Here is a 7,083-nt window from a genome sequence, read left to right as displayed (position 1 = left end):
ATAATATTGCACAGGAACCTGGAATGTTAGGTCAAGGTAAATTGGACATGGTCAAGCAGAAGATGGCAAGAGTAAACTCTGACATTTTAGGAATCAGTGAACTAAAATGGACGAGAATGGGCGAATTTAATTCAGATTGCAACCACAATCCCAAATAATCCCATTATTCATAACACTGAGTTCCTGCTGAGATGCCAAAACCAGGAATCTCAAAGCAAAAAGTGATGGCTCATCATCTTTTACAATTGAGAAAAAAATATTGAGGAGGAAAGGAAACTCCTCCCTCTTAAATTCATCAAATCAATGCTATCTTCAGTTTTAATTGACATGATCCAGAGTACTCAATTTCCTGATTTGAGAAGTCCACATTCAAGGTCAAGAAGAGCTTTCAGGCTTCTCTTTGCCATGGCCCATGAACTCTCCAGTCCTTCAACAGGAATCTCCTCCTTTATGCTTTCTGAACACACTGCTGGTAGTGCTTAAAGAGGTCAGTGCACAGGTCTCCGGAGCCATCCCCCTTGAGGAACTTCTCGGCAAAGCTGCAACTGAAGCACTGTACTTGGTCTTCACATCAGTGCAGGCCTCCCCTATACTGTTCATGGCATCAGCTGTTTCTTGTGTTTTTTACCTAAATTTGAAGTTTTTAATACACTCATGATACTAACCTTTGTTGGTTACACATGTTGTGAATCTCTTCTCCCAATTTTTAGCTTGTGTTTTAAGGTGTCACTGAATGAACAAACATTTTACATTTTAATATATTCCTATTTATCAGCCTTTTATTAAATAGTCATTGCTTGGTCTGATTCAGAAAACTTTTCTTGCCTATATTTACCATTAAGAATTTAAAGTTTGTTTTTCATATGTAAGTCCTTTCTGAATGCTTATGTAGTATGAGTATGAGTTAGGTTCAAATTGTATCTTTAACATATGAGAACCATTCTGGGCAGTCCCTTTTGTTGAACACCTCTCTCTTCCCCAGTGATGTAATGTGCCACCTCTGTCATGCAACAGATTTCTACACATATGTGGCCTGTGTCAGGTCTCTTATTCACTTTTATTGGTCTATTTATCTATATCTGCTGGTGCCACACAATCTTAACTATTTACTTAGTTCTTATATCTGGGAGGGCAAGCCTGCTTGCTCTTCTATCTTAAAAGTGTCCAGGCTATAATTCCCTCCTACTCTTCCATATACATTTTGAAATCATCTCAACAATTTTCAAAAATTCTCTCTTGGATGTTGGAATTCATAAAATGTTGAATCACAGTTCATTTTGAGGAAACACATATGTGAATAAAAATGAAAGGAAAAATTAATTAATTCGCAAGTCATGATATCTGGGCTTCCCAGGTGGCTCAGTGGTAAAGAATCTGCCTGCCAACACAGGAGACCTGGGTTTGACCCCTGGGTTGGGAAGATCCCCTAGAGGAGGTAATGGCAATCCACTACAGTATTCTTGACTAGAAAATCCTGTGGACAGAGGGGCCTTGGGGGCCACAGTCCATGGTGTCACAAAGAGTCAGACACAACTTAGGGGACACACGTCACAATATCCAGCAAAAGAACAACAAAGAAACCACAGGAAGAAAATAATAATGCTAAAGGTAGAAATGAATGAGAGGTTTGGAAAAAAACAGCTCTAATGAATAAATTAAATTTTTAGTTTTCTAAAAAAAAGGATGAAAGAAAACATACTACTAGCTAATGTAATCAAGAATAAAAGGGACAAATCACAGATACACAATGTAAGGAAGAAAGGACAGTGGAGATATAATTGAAATAGAAGAAATTTTAAAAATCAAAAGGAGTTCCCTAGTGTCCTAGCGCTTAGGATTCAATGCTGTCACTGCTGTGACCCAAGTTCAATCCCTGGTCAGGGAATTGAGATTTCACAAGCTGTGTCGAGTGCCAAAAAATAAATAAAGAAAATCAATAAAAATCAAAAGAAACTACTTTGCAAACTTTAATGCAAAAACATTTGCATGTTTAGATACAATTGACTGTTTCCTAAGGAAATACAATTTACCAAACAAGCCAATTAATGATAGAAAACTTAAGCAGATGAATTTCCATAGAAGAAACAGAGAACATTACCAACGAATTTCCCCGCCACCACACACACACACACACAGATCAGCTCCAGAAAGGTTCATAGAAGTTAGCCTAATCTGTAAAGATAGAGACCTCTGATGCACCATAAATTGTTTGCAACGCTTTTAAAATGAAGAAAAACTTCCAATTTCTTTCTTCTATAGCAAGTATTACATTGATATTTAAACTCAATTTTGTACAAAGAGCATGAAAAAGAGAACTACAGACTGAATTACTTTATTAAAGCAACTATTTGAATAAAATGGGTTTCCCAGGTGCTGCTGCTGCTGCTGCTAAGTCACTTCAGTCGTGTCCGACTCTTTGTGACCCCATAGACGGCAGCCCACTGGGCTCCCCCATCCCTGGGATTCTCCAGGCAAGAACACTGGAGTGGGTTGCCATTTCCTTCTCCAATGCATGAAAGTGAAAAGTGAAAGTGAAATCGCTCAGTCGTGTCCGACTCTTCGAGACCCCATGGACTGTAGCCCACCAGGCTCCTCCGTCCATGGGATTTTCCAGGCAAGAGTACTGAAGTGGGGTGCCATCACCTTCTCCGTCCCAGGTGGCTCAGTGGTAAAGAATCTGCCTGCCAATTCAAGAGACACAGGAGACAAGGGTTCAATCCCTGGGTTGGGAATATCCCCTGGAGGAAGAAATGGCAAACCACTCCAGTATTCTTGCCTGGGAAATAGAAATATTATACTCGAAAACATTAGGAAACAATCTAACATCACGTCACCATATACCATGAACAGGTAGGATTAGGGAAACCATTAATATATTATATCAGATTAACAGATTTAGGAAGATAATCATATGGTTATTTCCATAGATGCTGAAAAAGCTCCTGATCAAAACTCCCCACACAGTGAAATTTATGAGTGATTTCTTAATATGATAAAATATATACACTTTGTTCCTAAAGCCGGAATCTAACTTAACACAGAAACACTAAGGGTATTTCCGTAAGACCAGCAATAAACCAGAGAGGCCCTCAACATTGTACTGGCGGCATTAGGAGAAAAGTGAGAGAAATCAGGAAGAGGCCTAAGAATGGGGGAGAAAGGGAGTCAATCCATCCCTTGCAGGTGGTATGATTATGTATCTGGAAAGCCCCCAAAGTATTTTTCATTTGTCTTTATTGTTATCATTGCTGGTGTTGCTCATTTCTTACTATAAATCCAGGTTTTTTCCTGATATCATATATCTTCTGCCTGAAAAACTTCTTTTAATGTTTCTTATGAAGTGAGCTGGCTCAGTCGTGTCAGACTCTTTTTGACCCCATGGACTGTAGCCCACCATCCATGGGATTCTCCAGGCAAGGATACTGGAGTGGGTTGCCATTTCCTTCTCCAGGGGAACTTCCCAACCCAGGGATCGAACCCAGGTCTCCCACATTGCATGCAGGTGCTTTACCCTCTGAGCCACCGGGGAATTGGGAATTCATTCTCTTGGCTTTTGTTTGTCCAAAAGCATCTGTATTTTTGCCTAAATTTTTGAAAGATATTTTCACTGGTATAGCTTTTTCTGTTCACCATATTTTTCCTTTCAGCTCTTTAAAAATGCAATTCTTGTCTTTGTTCCTCTGAATGTAATGTATCCTTTTCTCTGACTGCCTTCAACATTTTCACTTTACCTTTGGTTTCCAGCAATTTTAATTTAATGCATCTAGATTAAAAAAAGAAAATCCTGTTGAGAGTCTCTGTGTTCTTGGATCTATGATTTCATCTCTTTCATTATTTTTGGAACATTTTCAGCCTACCTCTTTGAATACTTTTGCTCTGTTATCTCTTCTTCTAGGATTTCAGCTACATGGGTATTAGACTGTTCAATATGGTATTGCAACTCTTTAGAGCTCTGTTGTTTGTTTTTACTCCTTTTTCTCTTTGTGTTTCAGTCTAGGTAATTTTTATTGACCTATCATCAATATCTGTAATCATTTCTTTGGATATCTCAAGTCTACTGATAAGCCCAGAGCTCTTCATCTCTCTCTTTTTTTTTTTTAAATAATTTCAGCATTTCCATTGGACTCTTTCTTATTATTTCCAATTTTCTGTTAATTTTGACACTGTCAGACAGGCCGGACGGCTCAGTGAGGTGAATAGCACCAGGGACCTGAGTCATGTTTCCTGTTAGCTGGAAAAAACAGCATTCCTTGACCAAATTAGGAAGACTTCCCATACACACCAACCAGAAAGAGACAGGACATGCGCTCATCCTGCCTAGCCAATCATGTAACACCAGCTACTCCTGTAACTGAGACAAAGAACTGCCTGTATATAAGCCGCCATACTCTTTTGTTCGGGGCTCTCGACTGATTCCGCTGCGTCGAATGAGGCTTGAGCCCTAGCACGCTAGAAATAAACTTCCCTTCTTGCTTTTGCATTACTGTGGTGGACTTGTTCACTCTCATGGTTGGATCAGAGATACGGGCTCAGAGCATAACAGACACTAGGTCCTCAGTACAGTAATCTGCCTATCTTTGAGATATGTGCTTCCCTGCATTCTTCTATGTTTCTTATTATCTACTACCTCCCTTCTGGGTCTCATGGGTTGGCTGCACAGATCCTGCCAAGCAGGCAACCCTCTCCATCCTGCCACTCTCCCAGGCTCCAGTGGTAGCTCCTCCCCTTGCCCTTTCAAGCCTATAAGGGGCAAGACCTCCCTGATCTGGCTACAAAGGAGACACTCAAATATTAACTGGATCAATTAATTAAAGTATCTGGAACATAAGGTGTTGAGAGAAGCAGGATGATAAGCATGGAATTAGGAATTCAATTATAACTCATTGGTAAAAGACCTTGACTTCCTCTGAGCTCCCAGAAAGCAGGCTGAACTGCCACCTAGAAATAACCAAATGGATCTAAGTCCAAAGTCAAGTGCCAGGAGGTGGGTACTGTGCAGAAGACTTTATCAGCTGCTGGGTGCTGAGCCCCCATGCCTGTGGGCAAGGTCCTGTCTGTTCTGCCATCCAGGTGGCCTCCTAACTTTAGCAAAAGAAAAAGAAAACCCTCTTTGACAGTTCACCCTAAGAGCCTGGGATTTCTGTCTTTGCTGCTGGCTTTATACTGGGTACTAAAGGAAGATAATGATCCCTACCCTGATTCTCATTCTATAGGTGATCCTGAGGAAGCGCCCACCCTTTCTGGACCTGTTTCTACATCTATAGAACAGATGAGGTTAGAACTATAAGGTAAATAACTGAGATTAAGGGCCTACAGGACTATGAGTTGTTCTTTGTATTAATACTTTTAAAAGAGCCAACATTTTTGAGTGTCTACTAAGAAACAGGCGATCGAGCCTGACGTGCTGCGATTCATGGGGTCGCGAAGAGTCGGACACGACTGAGCGACTGAACTGAACTGAACTGATGTGCATTATTCCATTCAGTTCTCAAAGCAACCAAGTGAGGTAGATGCTACTGGTATCACTAATTCACACACATAAAAACTGGCATCTCACATTATTCTCACAACTCTCCAATATAAATACTGGTCCCATCACAGCTCTGAGAGGCGCAGTGATCTATCTAAGGTCTCTCAATTCACAGAAGACAGGAGTTGGGCTCGGTTTTGGTCTTCCTGACTCCAGAGCCTTCTTTCCCCTTCTTCACACTCTCCATTCCGTGCTTATGACTGGTTTCCTTTCTTGAACAATCCATCAAATCTTCAAAGCTCAGTAATCCTGTGTCCCCAGTATGAGAGACAGACTGAGAGGATAGAAGTGTTTTGATTAGAAAACTGAAATAAGGGCGGAGGCCTGCACATCCAGCGGAGCGGCCAAAAAGGGGTACACTACACCGCTACTCCAAGGCGGGCGGCTGGCTGGCTGGCTGGCGCGCTCCGCACCCACCCGCACCCGCGGGCGGCGGTCGCGTAGGCTCGGCGGCGGAACTGCGCCTGCGCTGTGAGCGCGGACGCCCTCGCCTTCGCACTCCGGGTGACCGGCCGGCGCTTCTCTGGCTTCGGGCAGAGTGGAGGTGGACTTTCTCCTCAACCCTGTGGACAGCGGAAAGCGGCCGAGCGCAAGACGGACAGTGGGAAGAAGTATATCACTACTTCCTCGTCTACGACTAGAAGACGTTGCCCAGGAGGGTGAGCCTGGCGCTCAAAAACCGCAACAATCTGGATGCTGGAACCTCATGGCGGGGGCAGCAGGGTCGAGTTCCAACGGCCTGTCGAGGAATCCGGGGCCCGCGCACACCCGCATCCCCCCTGCCCCTGACTATCCCCCCCCACCCCCCCGCCCCGACTGTCCCTTCCACCCTTGACTTTCCCCCCTCTCCAGCCCCACCGCTGTCTCTGACCCCATCTCCTGCCCCCAACCCAATGCCTAACCTTGCCCTTGCCCTTGCCCCCTAGCCCCAAACCCTGACCCCGAACCCCTGACCCTCGACTCTTCCTTCCACCCCAAACTGCCCCTCCACCTCTCCTCCCTTTCTCTTTACTTGCTTTCTCCTTTTCTGTTTTTTAACTTCAGAAGTACCTGAGAGTCTTTAAAAGCACAAGAGTCCAAACAGAATTTGGACAGCTCCCAAATCTTCTGTATTGCTTCTGCCTTTTATTGTCTAGTTGTAATTACTAACAATCCTGTTCGAAGACTTGTTAGAACCTTGAGAATTTGACCGTTTAATTTGGGCCTTAGGAGCATCATTTCTTTAAGAGAAGATGATTCTGCTCTCTAACCCCTGGCCCTATTCCCACTTCTGTTGCCCCACCTCTTGCCCCCAGTCCCTATCCCCGCCCCTCTCCCAGGCCAGCGGCCTGATTGAGGGCCAGGGGCTGAGCGCTGCGCTCCTGTCCAGCCCTTGGTGCTACTGGGTCCACCCGCAGGTGGTAACTACCACGTGGAATCCTGTGGTCCGTCCACCCTTTTCCAGTATCTGTGGTCCACTTGCCTCTCACATCCCACCTTCATTTCGAGCTGTTTGAGAAAGCAGCCCTTCCAGGCTCCTTCGTCAGCCCGTCTGTCCAACCAGCCTGTATTCA

At 43.8% G+C, this 7,083-nt stretch overlaps 1 pseudogene; it reads right to left on the bottom strand.

Moving 5' to 3' along the window:
- Positions 1-375: 375 nt before the first annotated feature.
- On the bottom strand, positions 376-600 carry LOC138929764 (TP53-regulated inhibitor of apoptosis 1 pseudogene; annotated as a pseudogene).
- Positions 601-7,083: the final 6,483 nt, after the last annotated feature.

The sequence above is a fragment of the Ovis canadensis genome, chromosome 15, assembly GCF_042477335.2.
Source record: "Ovis canadensis isolate MfBH-ARS-UI-01 breed Bighorn chromosome 15, ARS-UI_OviCan_v2, whole genome shotgun sequence".
Taxonomy (NCBI): Eukaryota; Metazoa; Chordata; class Mammalia; order Artiodactyla; family Bovidae; genus Ovis; species Ovis canadensis.
Note: the sequence above shows the minus strand (reverse complement) of the source record. Positions and strands in the feature narration are given on the sequence as shown.